General features: G+C 40.1%; 1 pseudogene; it reads right to left on the bottom strand.

Annotated features, from left to right (window-relative positions):
* Window positions 1–563: 563 nt before the first annotated feature.
* On the bottom strand, window positions 564–20,511 carry LOC135698820 (uncharacterized; annotated as a pseudogene).
* Between the last annotated feature and the right edge of the window lie 958 nt (window positions 20,512–21,469).

Below are 21,469 nucleotides of genomic sequence, written 5' to 3' on the forward strand. Positions count from 1 at the left end.
TGATTGCTGCTAGTTCCAAAAATGCAAAGTTTTCAACAAATCAGAAACCATTTCATGTAACAGTCGAACAAAAAGGACCAAAAAGTAAATCAATATTTTCAAATTTCACGCTTTGCAATGATTTCAAAGACAAATGGTGATTAACAAAACAATTTGAACTAGTATACTTTTCAGGAAGTATACATAAAGAAACAGAATTGCTAATTGAAGGTCAGAAAGTTAAATTTAAATGCGATTTCTTCCAAAAACCGTTCAAATCATCGTTACGAAGCTTAATTCAGGAAACTTATCTAAAACAAGGTATTATAATAGCTATAACTTTTTTTACAAATTAGTGCCACTCATTAGAAACGAAGTTGTGGTATTTATAACTTTAATCCATACTATTCAGTGACGAAGGTTCAATTGTGAAATCGTTGGTATCAAATAAAGTATTTAAAAATGTATTTGTTGTGTCTTTTGCTTGTTCATTTTTATTTATTTGTTTTATGTTACAGATAACAATGGATTGAAAAAAAAAATATTTTGTTCATTCCTCATATTTTCAACAATCAATCATAAAATCATTCATCTTCAGTGCTGCTTCCGGTTTCACTTCCTCCGCTGTTTGACTCTACTTCATCCTTTTCGCTTTCACCATCCGAACTATCTCCAGCATCCTGTTTGACATTTTCGGAAACATCAGTGTCATTCGAGTTTCGTGAAATCTCCTCGTTTGCTGTGTCGAGAGTAGGTGCGTTAGACTTGTGGCCGTGTCGTTGTCTACATGCTGACTTACGAAGCTGATGATTGGTGGACCGGGATTTTCAATAGCGAAACAAGCGATTTCGACAAAACATCTCCAGTTTATTTGCGTTATACGATGGATCTCCAATCTGTACAATACTGCAAAGAAGTTGGGTCACATTTCCATATTCACGGAAACCCCTTTTCGCTTTATTGCTGCGGCTGATTCCAGTCCATGTCATCTTCGCCCAAAATTCACGTGTGAACAGGCAATCGACTACGGTGTAGCAAGCGTTGTCACCTTTGTCGTTGTAGGCATAGGGGATGATAATTTTTGAAAAGTATTCCAACTGAAAAGAATAATTTTTAAATGCGTTTACATTTTTTTTTAAAGAAAAACGTACTTACATATTTTCGACACAACTCTTCGTTGTTTAGCTTTATGTTCCACTGGATTGGCTCGTCTTCAGTGTTGATACGCTGTTTAAGTTTTTTGGAATCATCCTTTCTTTGAATTTCCAACAAGGCAGCAAAGCGGGCAAAGTTGATTTGAAAGCTTGTTTCAACCACTTTCTCAACAGTCGCTTCGATGAACACCTTCAAGTCAGCCTTCATCTGTTCGTAGCTCATCGATCCTATCAAATTTAAGAAAAATAATTAACCATTGTTATTGTTGCAATAATTCACACCCCTGCCCCTGCATTTCCCTGCTATTTGAAGGTTGGCCATGTTGGCGTTCGCAACTGAAGGCGTAAAATACATGACACTATCCTGCTCTAAGTATAGGAGCTCAGAATCATATTCTACCGAATGCGTCGGAGACGATCCTGTAAAAAAAACAAAAAGTAGATGTTCAATCCTTATTTACAACTAATATCTTAATAAAATACCCGTCAACATCTTAGTTGTGATAGGTAGCTGGTCCATTGGAACATGACTGCTTGACCCCACTTGTTGCACTGACTGAGCTGAAATTGGCAGTACGACGGAGGCGATATTCGACTGCATAACGAGAGCAGGATTAGGTTGAACGGATTAAATAGTAGCAGCAGTCGGATGCAGAAGAGCAGCAGCGTTCAAGTTTTCAGCCGAATGCATAAGCTCAGCAACAGTATCAGGAGCAGTAGCAACATTGGAAAGCACAGAAGCACTAGGTACCAGTATTTCGTTGCACAATCGCAGCAGCAGTTGGGAGTTGATACAGAGAAACGTTTTGATACCTGGATGACATGGTACCAGGATGCCCAGGAGCCAGGGTTATTGGAATCTTTGGTTGTAAGAGTTCAGCAGTGTCCAAATTCTCATCAGGAACGTCATCATCATGCACGAGTATAGTGGCCTGAGGATGCAGTGCTGGTTTTCCATGTTTTGCTGAATTTTCATTGGCGTCCGAAAGAACTTTCCGCTTCTTACGACTACAATCTGAAAGGTTGGATTTGTTTTTATTCATTTGCACTGCCAAAAACCTGTAAAAACGTCTAGCTTATCTTGCACCATCATGTTGTAATCTTTCAAGGTTACTGGCTTCGGCTTTTTGGTTGGTTTGAGGCGCTTCCGCTTGCTATCTACATCGGATACTTCCCGCTTCGAGAGCTCCTCAGCTGCTCCTTCCACCAGGTGATGTTCTTTGAATGTTTTGTAAACAATAAAGCTGGGTTTAGACAGGGCAAGTCAATTGATCAAGTCAGTTGAATTCAACTGACTTGAATGCGAATTGAACGTGTAAACCATGCAATTCAACTGACTTGATCAACTCACTTGAATTGAAAAAAGTTGAACCAGGCTCAACTTTTCAAGTCAATTGAATTCAACTGAGTTGATCATTTGACTTGCCTAGTCTAAACCCAGCATAACAGCAATCTTTTTTGTGGGTCCATTATACTCCTGTCCGCTGACATGCAGGGCTTCAATCTTCACTTTCGGGAGTTTTGGCCAAAACAGAAAACTTTTCTTCACCCATCCAGATGGCACAGCCATCACTTTGAATTTTTGGTTTTCGATGAACTGGACAATAGAATACATCTGAAATGAATTAAAATGATTTAAATTTATACTTTTTCACGATTCGATAATGATGCTTGATCAATTTAAAACACACACATTGCTGCAAAGACGGCACCGATTCAACTTAATTAGTTTATTTCGATTTGTCAGAGCTGCCAGTATTATTAATGGTAATTTCCAGTTGAGCAAATTTATGAATTATTTTAAATGGATGTGTCTTACGATTCTAGAGGCATTTATTGATGCATTTCACAAAACTTATTATATATTTGAATAAATTCAGAATTCTGCTTTCATAATGTAATTAAATCATCAAAAATTCAACATCATATACAGAAACCATTGTGAACATGTTTATATGAAAATCGGCATCACTGTTTGGTTCGTCCAGGATGTTGCCCTACGTTGTGATTTTCAAATTGGAGATGGATGGAAAAGGGCATAGCTTTGGAGCACAACAAAGAAACACACTGTTGGACACTTAATTGACTTTTTATTGCCTCCGAGAGTCATAATGCCTGCTAAAGTATTAACGTATTACTTCAATAACATACAAATCGTCTTCTCTTAAATACTATAGCACCAACAATTAAATTCCAAATCAAAAAGATGCAACAACAATTCACTATATATAAACGTAAACAATAACAATACACAATGAAGTATACACACAACTGACACAGTAGTGGGAATAGAACTGTACATTGTTCTGTAGGCGGGCTTCGCTACCATCGGGTCGGGGGGTTTTTATTGTTACTGCTTACAATTTTAAATCACGTAGAGCCCGAAGCCGATGGTGTGCTTCAACACTGTTAGTTATGGAACACACACTCATAATTACGTTTAATTTGAATCACATTATATCGTAGGGATGCGTGAACAAAATCGAATTTTTGGTAAAAAGATACTTTGAAAAGAAATACGATTGCAAATGTGTTATTTGCCAAGTTAGAGTCGATGATGTATCGATATATTGTATTTCACGCTGAAGGGAATATGGTAAATGTCGTATAAGGAAAATCATGGTCTATTTTTAGAACTAGTGAAATCGTGCACATCTATAAATAAAATTTGAATCTGAACATCTTTCAGATTTGGTGCGGTGTTATTGTGCGGACCCAACACTCATGACGGTGAGGTTTCAAATCCACGTTCAAGCTCTATAATATATCTGTTTTATTTATTTGTTTTATTTATTTGATCACCATCTTCGACTACGTCGTACAGACTCATTACTTAAAACCTAATTTAATCTAAACGCCTTATTCTAGCACTAAACACATGTTTGGTCAAAATAAAATCAAACTCGCTACAAACATCATTAAAGGAACGCAAACAAGAATTAAAACAATTATTGAATCCAAAGTTCGTTCTGTGAAATGGAATTGCAAGTAACGGGGAATTACGGAATCGTCGAGGAGGAGTATTCCATGGAATCAGTTCCAGAAGTTCAGGACAGTCCACGTTTCCTGTTATGAGGTCAAAGATAAACAGTCGTTGCAATTTGAGACGCCTGGCAGAGAGGGATTCCAAATCAATCAGCTTGCATCGGTCGGGATAACTTGGAAGATTGACTGGATCATTCCAGGGGAGCTGACGCAATGCAAACCTTATAAAACTTTTCTGAATCCTTTCAATCGCAAGGATATGCGTAACGTAAAATGGAGACCAAACCGGGGAAGCATATTCTAAAATGCTGCGAACCAGCGAGCAGAATAGCGTCTTGAGACAATAAACATCGGTGAAACCAGAAGCATGACGACGAATAAAACCAAGCACAGTATATGCTTTAGCAGTTACGATGTTTATGTGTTCGTTAAACCTTAGCTTCGAATCGATCGTAATACCTAGATCACAGATTGAAATTGCACGTTCTAGAGAATCCGGCTCCATGTAATATTGATGGTGAATAACGTTGTTGCAGCGAGTGAAGGATATTATTTTGCACTTTTTGCTGTTTACGCGCATGCCGTTGTCACCGCACCAGACTATCACACGATGTATATCTTCTTGCAACGCGACACAGTCAGTGGGAGAAACAATCACACGGAAAAATTTTAGATCATCGGCAAAAGAAAGTTTGGATGATGAGAGCATGTCACACAGGTCATTAACATAAATGATAAAAATAAGAGGACCGAGAACACTGCCTTGTGGCACGCCAGATGGTATGTTGAAAGTCCTGGAGCGTGCGGAATTCACCATCACGAAAGCATTGCGATTAGACAGGTATGAATAGAGCCATTCAGTGATCCATGTCGGAAATCCAATGTGGTTCATTTTGGCAGCGATGAGATTGTGCGGTACTGTATCAAACGCTTTCGCAAAATCAACATAAACCGAATCCACTTGTTGCTTCGATTCTAAGCTACGGGATATCGCTGATACATAACACCACAGACAAACAGACGTAACACTTTATTGTTTATCTTCGTTCACGTATTTAACGGTTGATTTGAATATTATCAGTTCCGCGAACTACTCGCCGCAGCGCTGGCATCGGATCACTTTGACGTTTCTATACATTCTATAGAACTTTTATGCAATATTGTTTGCGAGTTAGCAAGCAGGCTTGTTTTCCGCGAGAAGCCAGAGAGATGTCGTTACTGAGGACCTATGTTTTGAGATACTATGTTTTCAAGAAAAACTTTTTCAAAGAGTTACGTCTGTTTGTCTGTGATAACACATTAAGTTCGATGTTGTTGAACGATGCTTCATAAAGCCGTGCTGACTGTTGGAGATGATCGGTGCAGCAGCTCTGTACAAAACGGTGTGGATCAGTTTCTCAAATACCTTACTGAGACTACAAAGTATGGATACACCTCGATAATTGGTGACACACTTGTAGCTTCCGGATTTATGGATCGGTACTATGGACGCCATTTTCCATGCATTTGGGAACGTTCTGTCTTGGAGCGAACGGTTGAAAACAGCAGCGATGGGCGTCGCCAGCGTAGCGGCGCAGTTCTTCAAAAACACAGGAGGCAAGCTGTCTGTTCCGGGTCCTTTCTTTGAATCAAGCTCATCGAGAACTTTCTGTACTTCGTCTGGAGAAAACTGTATACACGGTAGATTAATGTTATGGGACGGTATCTGTTCAAAACAGTTTTGACGTTGCACGGGTGATGCTTTACTAAACACGCTCTCGAAGAAAGTAGCAAAAAGATTGGCTGCTTCTGAGCTTGACCGAGAAGTAGTTCCATCGAAGTTGACTGAGCCAGGGATTCCATTTCCAGCTTTCCGTTTCTTGATGAAGTCCCAGAAGCGTGAAGGATTTTGCTTGACGGTTGACTGAATACTGAGCAAATAGTTTTCATGTGTTGCAGAAAGAATGACTTTGTACTCCAACTCAAGCTCACGGAGTCTAGCTTTGTCAGACCCAGTTTTTGTAAGGAAATATCGGTTGCGCATCTTACGTACATTGTTACGAAGGTTACGTAGCTCAGGAGTCCACCACGGTTGGTTGAAAACAGATATCGATTTTTGTCTTTTTCGAGGTACATGACGGTTGATAACTTCTGAGAGAGATTCGTAAAAAGCTGATAGCATCTGATCTACCGTACCATTATTCGATAATCGTTCCCACTCAATATCCATAAAAGTAGAGTTCAACAAGTCAAAGTCGCATGCCGAATAGTCAAATTTGAAACAATGATCATGATCGTCAAGTAGTGTTGGTGCTTCACTCTCGTCAAGTAGTAAAATAACTGGTGTGTGATGGTTACCTATAGGCAACAGCGGAGAAGATGGTGCAATCAGGTCAAGATATTCCGGTAGATTGGTAAAAACAAGGTCCAGCAGTCTGCCATTTGCGTTGACGAAACTATTAATCTGTCTCAACCCGTTGGCAAACATTGCTTCTGTGAAGTTCAACTCAGTATCAGTAGATACATTCGAAGGAATGAATCCATTAATGTCCTCGTCAAGATGCCATCGCAAATTAGGAAGGTTGAAATCGCCAACCGACAAGATTATGTCAGACTCCGATAGACGATCTGCAACAAGTTGCACTGCATTAGCATGAGCAGTATATAACTCGGTACTCGAATTAGGTGGGAGATAGATAGCAACTACGTAAAGTGAACGAAGTTGTGACTTTATGCAAACTGCGATTTGTTCTAGTTCATTACAGTTAGCCATCGAAACAGATTCACACTCCAGTGTGTTCTTAACCGCAATCAGCACTCCACCACCCCGCAAATGGCAACTGGTCAATTCATTGCGATCACAATGGAAAAAAAAAACGTAATCAGACGAGATTTCACAGCTATCAATATCTGCACGGAGCCATGTTTCCGTAAAGACAAGTACGTCATAATCACAACTGGACAACAGCAAACGCAGCTGAGCAATTTTTGTGCGCAAACCCCTGACATTCTGGTAGTACACAGAAAACATGCGATCTGAAAGACGCTTCGTTGCGATGGGCACTTCGAGATGCGACGCTAGATGGTATGTTGGCATGCTGGGTGAAACGACGCTTGTTGCAACAGCTTCGGTCAGAGATGTTTCAACAATTTCAATAGCTTCGGTTGGAGTGTGGCAGCTAGAAGCGATGGACATTACTGGAGGAGAAGTATTCCAAATGTGTGTATACTTGCCTGCGATGACGGTTTGGAAGACCCCTTCTCCATTCTCATACACAGGACCGGGATGACTGCTGAACGCTGGCAGAAGTGGCTCGAATGTAATGAGGGGATTAGGGGCTTCCATGAGGATTGCAGGCGTGCATTCCGGAGCCGGAACAATTGATACAGATGGTGAAAAACGATCGTGAAGTGGTTGACTGGAAACGTCGGAAGTATCAGGTATATCATTTTCGATATTGAATACATACTTGCCTGTAGTAGTGGCTTGGAAGACCCCTGCTCCATTCTCATACACAGGACCGGGATGTCTGCTGAACGCTGGCCGGAGTGGCTCGACTGTGATGAGGGGATCAGGGGCTTCCATGAGGCTTACAGGCGTGCATCCCGGAGCCGGAACGGTTGGTCCAGATGATGAGAGACGAGCGGGAAGTGATTGACTGGAAGCGTCGAACGTATCAGGTACAACATTTTCATTAATGAATGCGTACTTGCCTGTAGTAGCGGATTGGAAGACCCCTTCTCCACACCCAAATACAGGACCAGGACGACTGCTGAACGCTGGCAGGAATGGCTCGACTGTGATGGGGGGATCAGGGGCTTCCGAAATGCTCAAGCTAGTGCGTCCCGGGACGAAGCAAATTAACTCAAGTCCATTACAGGAGTGGCTGGAGAAGATGTTTGAACTAGCAGCAACGGTGTTATTGGTTTCCGGTACTTCAAAGGAACCCGAAATTTTTGGGATCCGTAATCTTCAAACTCCCGGAATAACACACCCTCAGGCCAAGTTTCTGGATCCAAAGCCTTAGATTTCAACGATGGATCAAGACCAACTTTGAAGGACACAAATGAAAGAGTTGTGATATGCTTGTCTTTTGGAATCAGTTTTATCACAGCAGGATCACTGTCGACATTGAGATTGGCTTTGACCATAGCCGATACAGCTTCAACTCCAACATCTGGTCTAATTCTGGAGAGATACAACCAGAATTTCTGATCCTCGTTCTTAAAGACAGGTACCGACACGACATTATCTAACGGCTGCTTACTACCTACACGACAGTTTTCCGTGGGTCGTGCTCCTGCGCTAATCTCGAGTGATCTTTTGTTGGGCCTTCGTTGTGTTACTGTGGGCCAATTGACAGCTGGAGAAAAACCAACATTAGGCTTCGAGTGTATCTGCTTGATCTCAGCACGCAGCTCCGTAATTGCAGTGGTGAGTGAGTTTAGTGGTGATGTCTGGTCAGCTTTAGCCGAAATAGAACGGAAGTGTGAATTTTCAAACAGCTCAGCACACTTGTCGCACATCCAAAAGAGATTTTCTTGTTCGTCGTGAAGTAGGATTGCAGTGCACGTGTCACACCTGAACACGTATTCATGTGGAAGATTGCACCACAATAACCGCGACAAACAACATAATCGATGCCGGTGATAGCATCAGAGCATTTGGAACATTGCTTTGCCATAGTAATGCGCCTACGTTTATGCAGATTAGATCCACTTAAAGCTTGATGGAGTGACAATGAACTTGTATGCTGTTATGCAGAACTTGCAAGCAATCCTTGACTTTGCTATACACCAGCAGATGTCGCTTTGAGCGAAAAAAAATTTGCGTGGGTTGTAGTAGGAAATTGTTTATATGCTCAATCAAAATCACTGCTATGCACACACCACTTTGAAGCACTTTACACGCAATTAATATACGATCTTCCACCGACGCTTTGCAATGGGCCACCGAAATGATCAAACGGAAAGGAAATAACAAATGAAGACGATGATTGACAACCATAAAAAGACGAAAATTTATCAGCACTTAGAACGTAGATGAATGCAATCGTTAAAAATAAAGTTTCACATATGCTACAAATAAAAAAAAAACTTCATCTTACCATTCATAACATAGTGTACATCCCATACATGAGTATTAACGTCATTTTTTTTTTTAATTTTCTACTCCATCATTAGTCGTAAATAATATCACAGCGATGTCACATAGTATCATCACAGACAAACAGACGTAACACTTTATTGTTTATCTTCGTTCACGTATTTAACGGTTGATTTGAATATTATCAGTTCCGCGAACTACTCGCCGCAGCGCTGGCATCGGATCACTTTGACGTTTCTATACATTCTATAGAACTTTTATGCAATATTGTTTGCGAGTTAGCAAGCAGGCTTGTTTTCCGCGAGAAGCCAGAGAGATGTCGTTACTGAGGACCTATGTTTTGAGATACTATGTTTTCAAGAAAAACTTTTTCAAAGAGTTACGTCTGTTTGTCTGTGGTATCATATAAAAAAAACAATCACAAACTAAATCGTAATTCATGTGCTTCGACATCACAAGTCATCATTTATCATATCAGATGAAATCAATTTCAATGCACCTTATTTCGTTAAGTACGTATATGGCCTCCACTTTGGTGCGCAAATAGGCTTTCGGGCTTTCTATGCATTATTTACGATTTTAGTATGTTGTGTATACATATGCATATATTCAATTATACGGACCAAATTGTTGACTGAGTATGCCCCACCTGTTCACTATGCCCCTCCTTCCCCTACACGTGTGCTCAAATAGATGTGTCAGCTATGCTTCAAATTATAAAAGTGTATGTGATGCCAGCATTGTGTGTGTGTATGCCACTGAAAATTTACAAACTTCTGTTAATGTTAATGATTTATTAGCGAGATTTTTTGCCTTTGGCTGGTTCATCTCGAATAATCATGAAGTGATTTATACGCTCTGCCATCTTTGATTGGCAGTCTAAGCATATTGCTAAACATATTGCTAATTTGATAGACTATTGCAACCAATTTACTGAGTATTTTGTACAGCGTACATATTTATTTTTTAATATGTCATTCAAAATGAGCAAACTTGTATATTTGACACAAAGCTTATTTGACCCCACATTCTCCTTTGAATTTTTCCAATAGTTAATCAAAGCTCACTTATTGGCTTCTAAATGGTATATTTGGAAATTTCCAAAGAAATAAATTGTAATGCTTTCAATTGATAGAGGATTTTGGGGTAAATCAGGTGCTAAACATGTATTTATTTTTCCGTACACAGTATGAAAACAAGCACATTTGATGCTTGGATTCATTTTTACCGCAAGAAAACCTAAATCTCGTGTTAGCATTTCAGCGGCAGAAACTGTTCAGTCATCAGAAATCTTTCAAAAAAAGTTAATTGTTTTGATATGAAATACCGGGACAAAATACGCTCAAAACATGCATTTGAATCAGTTTTGTCCTTTAGACTATTGTAATCCACTTTCTGAGCATCTCTATTTTTTTTTTATCATTGAGTTTAAATTCGGAAAACTTTTATATTTTATTACAAAATCTGGTTTATTTTACCCCATTCTCTCCTATAAATGTTATCAATAGTTTTTAAAAGACACAAGCTGACTACTACAAGACAAATTAGCTATTTCTGATAAAAGGTACTGACTATTTGAATCAGGGAAGTATCATAATTGGACAGAACTACAGAAAATACGGGATTTTGGGGCAAAATAGGCTCCACACATGCACTTATCACCAGAATTATCAGAAAATATGCAGAATAAAATTCTTGACATTTTTCTCGAAGGAAGTCATATGTTACAATGTGTGGTTTGAGCGGCAGACAATTTCAAGCCTTTCTGCTACCAAAATCCCTACTGTGCAGCGTGTTAATTCATGGTTGACATGGCTGGTTCTCAACAATGCAATGATCAATCGTTATTATTCAGCATACATTTGAAACAAGTAGAAGCCCGATTGTGGTTGGTCTCTGGAACGGAAAAAAAACCCGGGAAGTCCCGAACAAAATGCGTGTCGATTCACGTTGGTTCTCGGCAATGTGATTACCAAATTTTAAGATTGAGCCCCGATTTGAAAGGTATGATTATCTACTTTCGAACGGAACAGACATGGAACCGATTAGACCTGTGGTTGGCCAGTCGGAACGGGAAAACCCGTGAGAGGGGGCTCTGCGGAAATCCAGATTAACCGGAAAACCCGACTGGGATTGAATCCAGGCCTTTTGGGGATGAGAGGCAATCACGCTTACCATTACACCACCGGCGCCGCTGACCGCATACTTTTAAAAAATGTCTATTGTTTCTTAAGGCCAAGTTCCGTAAATTGTCTTACCCGTAGACATATGACCTATTTGGGAAAAATAGCATGTTGACAGAACTCATCCGAAATGGGATTCACTACTGCCAGTCAACATGTGGTTACATACTTGCAATCCTAATCCCTAGCCCATCTCCAATTTGGAGAAACCCCCTGTTTCGCCTTACGGTAAACCACTAATCATCACATCGTCACCCGTTGGGTGTTGGTAATGCCAAACCGTAGATAAGAATTTCGTTCAGCACATGATGGGGAGCTGACAGAAAGTTATCCAAGTGCCAGCCTCTGTTTGTTAGTCGGTGCTGCAGAATCATCAACGACTAGTTAGTAATTGTGCTGTCATATTTTCATCTCTTCGATTATGGATCATCCTGGGCTCTGGCTTTGATTACTCCAGCGGAATCACTAGATAGATATATACGTGCTGCCTGCAGCTGATGTTGTGCGATAAAATAGTCAATGTCAACTAATATGTACCGACATTTGAATAGTACCGAACTGTTGGGTTTGCATTAGCTTACACGGACGATGACTCAAAATTGGATGTGCATACCAAGTTATTAAACTGTTCCGAGCTTTTCCAGGAAATACTTCTAGAATATGAGGAAAATGGACGAAAATTTTTCTCAGTCTAGGAGTATACACACTTAATTCATATCACTGAAGCCGATTAAATTTTACCGAGTTTTTGAACAATTGAAAAAGTCGGTAAAATTTCATATGACCGTTGCACGTTATAAATAATTAAAATCAACTAATTTGATGTTTTATCACTAAACTGGGTAAACTGAACAAAGTCTGTACAAATATGGAATAAATTTACTAATTTTTGAATTTACACTGATTTTTAATCTTTAGCCAAACAGCATTGGCGTAGCTAGACAATTTATCTGGAGGGGGCCTAGATAATTCTGGAGGGGGGCCTAGATAATTCTAGAAGGAGCCTAGAAATTCTGGAGGGGGCTGACTCTCCTGGCACCCCCATTAGCTACGCCAATGCCAAACAGTTCCGTAGTTCAAAAATTATCGATCAGCGGAGGCCTGATTAGCGTGTACTAGAGCCCTGTAAGAGAGAGAAGCGAGAAGTCATATCTACAGTCATTTGAACTGTCACATAAGTGCAGCCAATCGACCAGAAGACCTGTCAGTTGGTAGAAAACAATTATGATTAGATTGTAGAATTTCTATCACCCAAAAAATAATACGACAATATTTTAGTGAAAAAAAACTCATCTTGGAGATGAATTAGAACATACGAAAATAAATTAAGAATCATCGTTAACATAACAGTAGCGTTTAACCTCAAACTTGAATTCTTACCAGTAACAACAATACACAACGAAAGCGGTAAGTCATGCATGGTTTTAACAATGTTTAGGGTTGCTAGTTCGTGAGAAAAAATATCACGTTGCCAGTTTTTTAAACTTGTTACCGCGTTTCTCCCTATTATACTCTAGTGTGTACTAAAAGACTGAGTGAAACATTTCTCGATTTTCCTCATATTCGAGAAGTTGTTGCTGCATAATTTCAAAACATTGTGAGTAAATCCACTTTTTGCTAAAATTTAGTCGAATTCACTTAATTTTGAGTCGATCTCATCGTCCGTGTACGATGGAGGCCGATGTAAATTTTTCAAGCTTTTTTTCACTCTTAGCCAATGTCACCTTCAATTGGTTCATGGCCTGATGTGGTTTATGACAAAGTAATATGTTAATTACATCGATTTCAACGTTCATTGCCTGTTCCATAGAACTTGATTCCGATCCAAAAAAAATCACTCGCCTACTGCAATCCACTTTGCCACAAGCAAAACCACTCTCCCACCGCGGTATTCGAAAGCGCTACCGCCCCCGGGGGTTGGGTTCTTAATTAATCCTAGCGCTTTCATGATCATCTGCCCGCAATTAAACCTTTCACCTTTCTCTGTGGAATTGGATCGGTGTGCACACGGAGCTTCGACGGTGCGACTGCGGTAATTTGAATCTATCAGCAAGTCAATTAAACAACGATTTACAATTCTGCCACCCGCTGGCTATGCTGGCTGCCCTTCCCCTCGACATCTTCCGTGATCCATGTTTCTGGTGGTGAAAAATCCGGCGCCTAGTTTGGCATACGTACAGCAGATACACAAGCAGCGACGCTGCACGCTCGATGATTCTCATCCACCATAGTTGAAGGACAGATATGCAAATTAACTTGTTAATTAACTTGAGATGTAATTATCGCCTCTCCGACATGGGAAAGTTGGCATAAACGCCAAACAACGGTCACCTGATAAAACCGCTAGTACGCGGGCAACCTCCTGGCGAAACCAAATTGGATCTGCAAATGAGCGGAATATCATCGGTCCACTTCCGCATCTTGCCCGTTCCCCGGAATGCCATCCTTCGCAATTTCAATTTCGCTCCGTAGGAAAATTACGACCAACTCTCGCATTCCTTTGCGAGAAACTTTTCACTTTTGTACTCGACCATTGTTTTCCCCTCCCATTCGCCTTTCCTCACCTTTGGACTCGAGGGGTCGAACTACTCCAAAAACGCTCGAGAGGGATGATGAAACCGGAACTTTGCAATTTCCCATATCCCGGTCCTTTCTTGTCGATGATTTTTCCTTCTGACCAGCAGCAAACACACACCAGAAAAAAACTCACCCTCACTCCGGTGCTCATTTGCACCCTCACTGACTGGCTATCGAACAAGTTTGAGCTCTTCGGAACGGAATTAGTGGTGGTTGAGGGAAAAGAGCGACTGACATCGCCCATGTACCGACAACCGAACCAACAATGCTAAAGAGCTTGTTTTTCCAGAGCTTTGAGATCTAAAATTTATGGCCCCTGTCCGCTGCTGGGCCGGGGCCTGTGTGCATGTGTATGTGGGGATGTGTGCGCTTGAATGTGATCCATTGGTCAGGCCATTGTGGAATGTATTTTTTCGCTCTCTCTGCGCCACACTGCCATTCAAAACTGGACTGAAAGTTATCCTTGCCACCCCTCCTGCCGCCCGATTGATGGCAAGAACGGGTAGGAAAAAGATCCTGCTTTTTGTAGGCGATATTCGTGGGAGGAAAAAAAAACAACCGAAATACGAAGGAGTAATCCACACAGCAGTACGTGTTTTTGCTCTAGTCAAGGAAATATTTTTTTTAAGTGAATTCCTGCTAAGTAAAGTCGCATAACGCGCAAAAATTGGTCAACTTCAAATTGGTGTATTTCTGTTAAAAATGCATTGAAAAAAACCTGAAATGTTGCATTTGGAAGTTGAGTGTATATTAGACTGATGCAAATTTTGACATTTTCGCTCCACAATGCTCAAACGGTTCCAAATCGGGTCCTGATTAGTCTCCCAATTATTGAACTTCTTTGATAAGAAACTGACTTGGCACAAACCATTTGAAGTTTATATGGAAATTACTATGGGAAATGCAAACTTTTTGTTCATTATCTTCTTACCTTTTTCCATATTGTACTGTTCAAAAATTCAAAAGCTATACTTATGGAAAATTTTCTCAGCTACAACTTAGCAGAATATAGTTGTTGAGCCAAACGTCAAATAAAATGGTTATTAATTGTTTAAGAGATTGATAATCTTATGGCATGATCAAGCAGCTGTTTAGTGAGCAATACTGTATCTTGCAGTGTGACATAGTAGTCATGATTTTTGTGCTGTATTCTAAGCGCCAGAAACACCAATGTTGCCTGCTGAACAGTTGGTTGAGCATAATCATAAGACATTAGTGGCTTGAATTATTGATAACTTTTGATGCTTACATTATATTGAAAAGTAGTTTTGGACAAAGTTGTAGCTGAGAAAATTTGCTGCGAGCTCAGTTATCATTTTTCAAAGCAGAGCGATATGGTACATTGTTAGATGGATATGAACAAAACATTTGGTTTTCCCATAGTAATTTCCATATAAACTTCAAATGGTTTGTGCCAAGTCAGTTTTTTATCGAATGAGTTAAAATTTTAGGAGGCCAGTCAGAATCCGATTTTGAACCGTATGAGCACTGTGGAGCGAAAATGTCAAAATTTGCATCAGTCTAGTGTATATATACAATGGTTGCTATGATGAGTTTTCACCGTTTGCTCTCCAGTTTTCAAAATGACGTCCAAGCAAGAGGAGCAGCTTGTCAAAATTTTTCTCGCGCAGCAAGAGAATCCGACGTTCTGACACGCCAAGTTGGCAAAATTGCTGGATGTGGCCAAATCGACCGCGACAAACGTTTTAAAAGTATTCGGGGACCGTCTGTCGATCGCCAGGAAGCCTGGAAGCGGCGGCAATCGTAATCCGGACGTGGCAGCGACGACGAAGAAGGTGGCGGTGAAATATAAGCGGAATCCTAACCTCTCCATCCGGGACGTCGGGCAAGCTCAATGTCTCCCATACTACTGTGCAGCGGGTCAAGAAACGAGCAGGGTTGTCGACGGTTAAGAAGGTGAAGGTGGCGAACCGAGATTACAAATAAAACACGACGGCAAAGCAGCGGTCCCGAAAGCTGTATACGAATCTGCTCACAAAGTTCGACTGTGTCGTCATGGACGACAAAACTTATGTGAAGGCGGATTTCAAGCAGGTTCCGGGACAGGAGTTTTATGCCACATCAGGAAAAGGGAAGGTGGATGAAATTTTCAAAACCATCAAACTATCGAAGCTCCCGAAACAAAAAAATAGCTCGTCTGGCAGGCCATATGCACGTGTGGTCTAAAAAGCGGCATTTCTATTACTACGGGAACCATCAATCAAGAGATCTACGTCCAGGAGTGCCTAGAAAAGCGGCTGCTACCATTCCTAAAGCAACATAACAGACCTGTGCTGTTCTGGCCGGACTTGGCGAGCTACCACTATGGGAAAAGGGCAATCGAGTGGTACGATGCGAACAACGTGGTTGTGGTACCCAAAGACCACATCCCTTCCAACAGCCCAGAATTCCACCATATCGAACGGTATTGGGCCTTGGTCAAACGGAATCTAAAAAAAAGTAAGAGGTTGTTTCCAAGACTCGACCGTAGATTTGACGTAGGATTACGTGCTCGGTATCAATATTTGGCGACTATGTTAGGGAAACCACTTTTTGCAGGCAATCGGTGATAATTTTGATAACCATTTCAACAGTTGGACATTTGTGTATTTTTAAATAGTGACCTATTGAAAATTGATGAAGTATTAAATTTGGCAGCTTTGAAGAAAAATTACCAATCAATTGGCTTGTTTAGAATTAAAATCCATACGCTATTGACAGAGTTATAAGTGGTCAAAACCTAACAACTTTTGGTAACACGGTCGATTTTGTTTTTTTTAATTGCATCCCCAATATGTTGCCGAGAGACGTAATCCTATGTCAAAATGTAAACTTTGCGGGAGACGATGTCATAACACTCGAAAGCAATTTTGTGAAATATGAAGTGAAACAAATCCTCGTTCTGCATGATGATTTTGTTTGATTGTATTTATTTGTAAAGTCGCCCGGAAATACCAGCTGGCAAATTGCTTTTTTTTTATGAAAACTCCTTACTTGAAAACAGGCAAAAACTCAAAAACAGGCTGCTTTTTCATGGTATATATATTGCTAATTCAATAATCAATTAATTACCTCAACATTATGCCCCTAATTTTGGCTCATACATAAATTCAGAAATCGACTAAATTTTCAAAAGCAACCAAAAATATACATTAGTACCGTCCCAATGACGCGTTCATCGGGATAAAATTGATAAATAGCATATTTTTAGCGATGAGCCTAATCTTAGATCCATAGGCCAACATTAGAGCCATTTCCACTACAAAAAATTCTATAATCCATATTAAATTTCCTATGTAAGCGCCGATCGAAACAAACTTTTTGACGCCACTACAAGGGTGACTGAGTAAAAAAAAAAAACGAATCCTGCGCAGCGGAATGAAAGCCGAGGGAAAAACGGGTTAATAATTTTGTCAAGCTTCTGCTTTCATGTTCCATCAGATGTCACTGCTGTCGTTGGCGGTGGCATCGATCGGAAACTACACATAATTTGTTTTCCAATAACTGTTCACAGAGGACAGTGCAGTGCAAAACATGTCTGGTACCTCTATATATGCATTTAGATTAACAACCGAAGTCCCTCCTTCTTTACACATTCTGCACTCAAAATAGCTCACCCCTCACAGGATTTCCTTCCGAATTGTATGAATGGAGCGGGGCAGAAAGTATCGTTTGAGCAGAATATGTAAAAAAGGAGGGACTTATAATGTTAATCTAAATGCGGTACTAGACATGTTTTGTAGTGTCATATAGGGTTAACTACCCCATTTCCGGCTTATTGAGCACAACCCGCACTTAGTCTTTCTTAATCTAGCGCAGTTTAACACCAAACGGAATGTTATTATTACTGATGGCTTTCAATTTTATTCACCTTTCCGTACGTAACGTTAGATTTGAAGAGAAACCAATCGTTGAGATATTGTCAAAAGTCTAACACTGCTTCTTGACGCCAAACTCGGCCTACGAATTCTTAACTCGGCCTAACGCATTGAAACGCCAATGAATTCACTTCGGCCTATCGGATAAAAAAAAAATTGATTCGGTCGGAGAACTTCTTTTGTTTGTGGGAATTATGGGTACAAACCTTCATATCACGCGTTCTCATTGACTTCATTCGGTAGCTTATTAACTAAATTATCGTACCAAACGCCTAATTGACTTGTTAACTCTGAAATCATGGATTTATTTGAAGTTTTCTGCTCGATAGGCCCAAAATCGGCGACTAGGCCGAAGTAGTTCTCTATCCTACTCTATTTTGTAATCTATGAAAGGAAATCACAAATTGGGTGTCATAAAAACATGGCAATTGAGAGATTGAGCTCATGAGAGCTAATTTTCTCACAAATTTGAATTTTTGGCTTTCTGGTGATTTTTGGTAAAGCAGGTAAAACTGTATGAAGAAAAATCATTTATATTTAACATTAAATGTTTTCCGGGAAAACAAATGATTGTCCCTGATTAATTAATTTAACTTGTCATTCACTTTTTTTTACCTGAATATGCACCTAAAGCGAATTATTCCCACTTCTTTCAAATTCTATATGCGGATTTTTATCACTTCCTACCAGCGGAACAGCGCCGTCTCTGGAAAATGGCCGAACGATATGATTAATCTCACCAATACAATCAGGCCTACAATTTCACACCTTCTATAGACAGGTTGAGCCTTGATAGCTAGCTGGTTGCGGGAACTGATTACCTTGACAAATGTCCAAATAATACTCTATAACAAATTTGTGGTGGTTCTGAAAAGGACCATTTAGTCGTGATGGTTAAGTAATGCTGAGCTATTAGGGTGTTCAACACGGATGAGGCTGGCGATCTGTTAATTGTTTGGAGCAAGGTTGATGCGCTAGGCATTGATGACTCACAGCTGCTCACGAGGAAACTGATTTCGATCGCTGTGCGGCTTCTTCTTCCTTCTATGGATGCTCGCTGCTTTCAGGATGCTTTCGTGGTGTACTGGATAACGATGTTCAACACCACACGCCGAATACACTGCTGCTACTGATGCTGCTGCTGCGGACACCACCACACACGGTGAATGAAAGAGCACCGTTTAGTGAGACAGGGTCGAATTCAATTTTTAAATCTGTGTTAGGGAATGCGCTGTTTGCAGGTAATCGGTGATAATTTTCATCACCATTGCAACAGTTGGACATTGTGTATTTTTCAATAGTGACTTATTGAAAATTAATAAAGTGTTCATTTTAGCAATTTGCCAGATAAATTTCCAATCGTTTGGCTTGTTTAGAATTAAAATCCATCTACTACAGACGACTAACTGGCGAAGAAATCAATTAAAATAATGTGGTTCGCTGTAATAGAATTTTCTTAGAAGCTTGTGCCATCAGCCACCAGATGGTCTAGTATTTTTGTTTTGATTTGAACATAGTTGATTTTGTGTGCAATATGATCTTTGACAGTGTGCAAAGAGTGTATATTTTTTGATTTTTTTAATGCATTTCAGTTTAGAGTAGAGTGAAAGAGATAGAACCAAAGCTATCTAGTACATTTAGTGTTGCCATGTGGTACAATCCATTAGTAGTGTTGCCATGTGGTACAATCCAGTAGTAGTGGTGTTGCCATGTGGTACACTGAAAAATTGCAATAGCAGGTGCGTCACCAAAGTTTTCGAGCCGCTCCGTCTGTCACTTCGTTTGTGGTTATATGTATGTGATCAACACCTGACCTCTTTTCGTAATGCGGTCGAATTTGATTTTCTGAAAGCCCGTAATCCTACGTAAAAAATGCTCTTTACCAAATTTATGATGGTCCTGAAAAGGACCGTTTTGTCGTGATGGTTGAGTAATGCTGATCTATTAGGGTGTTCAACACGGATAAGGCTGGCGAGCTTTATGTTATATGGAACTTACAAACAGGCTGCTTTTTCATGGTATACACAGTGTGATATTCAATAATCAATTAATTATCTCATCATTTAGAGGTTTAGCGACACCGGTGGTGTAGTGGTAAGCGTGATTACCTCTCACCCCAGCAGGCCTGGGTTCAATTCCAGTCGGCGCCGCCGGGATGTTCTGAGGCATAACATCTCTGATCACGGGAAGTAAAGCCGTTGGTCCCCGGTTCATGAGTTGATGGGTCGATAGGTAGGGTCCAGGTGTAAGAGCTGCCTCCCTGGCGTCGGTAGCATTGGTGCTCAGCACGGAAAACAAGATCGACGGAAAAACAAACCAAGGAAAAAAAAAACATTTAGAGGTAGAGCATTCATAAATTTTGGTAACATACACAAATTCAGTGCCAACATTTCAAAGGGGCGTAATTGCATTTGTAAACAATCGCTTTAGCCGTCGATTTCTCGCGAATAAAAGCTCACCAATGAAAAATAATGACACCAACAGGTAGAGGCTAAAGCCATTGTTTACAAGAGCAATTACGTCCCAAAAGCTCACTGCTTGCAGGCTGCCTTTCGTGGTGTACTGGAGAACAATGTTAATGCCACACGCTGAAAGTACTGCTTCTGCTGATGCTGCTGCTGCTGACGTTGACGACCGGACACCAGCACACACGGTGATTGAATGAGCATCGTTCAGTGAGGCAGGATCGAATTCGATTTTTAAATCTGTGTTAGGGAATGCGCTGTTTGCAGGTAATCGGTAATAATTTTGATCACCATTGCAAATGTTGGACATTTGTGTATTTTTCAATAGTGACCTATTGGAAATTAATAAAGTGTTCAATTTAGCAGATTGGTAGATACATTCCCAATCATTTGGCTTGTTTAGAATTAAAACTCATCTGCTATTGACAGAGTTATATGTGGTCAAAACCTGACCTATTTTCGTCCTACGGGAGATTTAGGTTTTTTTGCAAAATGCACCCCCAATATGTTGCCGAAAGACGTAATCCTACGTCAAAAATAAAAGGTTGTGTCCTAGACACGACCGCAGTATGACGTAGAACTACGCAAAATTGATGTACGTCATGCATTTTTGATTATTATACTTTATCTTAAATTTTTAAAGTATTTCAATGTTTCGGTTATGGTTCAGGTCATTTGCGCACTACGTCTAAATGTATGTCGTGTTTTTTTTTCTATGAATATTATATATGGACATGAAAAATGTGTGTTTGGTGAAAAAGTCTAACTTTCTAGTTTCTAATAATACTAAAAATCGAACAATGTTCACAAAATAGGATTTTATTGAAACACGGGCTCGTAATCACACAAGCATTCCTGAGTAATTGCGCTACTTGGATTCTTTTATTTTAAAAAAGTGTGTAGATTTTTATACATCAACTGAAAGAGCTTCGTTTTTAGAGCACAACGATATTTTTTTTTTTCGATACCGTGGACTTTCATCTCGATTTTTAAATCAAAGTTTAAAGCAAAATATTAACTCCACTGCTTGACACTAAACTAACAAATTGACAGCTCGCTCCCATACAAAGTCCCACTGAGGGGCGCTAAAATGGTGATATTTGCCAATGTAATCGCACTTATTTAAAATAGTTCCAGTGGTCCAATTTTAATCAAATTTCAG

The sequence above is a fragment of the Ochlerotatus camptorhynchus genome, unplaced genomic scaffold (genome assembly GCF_037179485.1).
Source record: "Ochlerotatus camptorhynchus isolate MF236.1 unplaced genomic scaffold, CSIRO-AGI_Acam_v1.1 ptg000095l, whole genome shotgun sequence".
NCBI lineage: Eukaryota > Metazoa > Arthropoda > Insecta > Diptera > Culicidae > Ochlerotatus > Ochlerotatus camptorhynchus.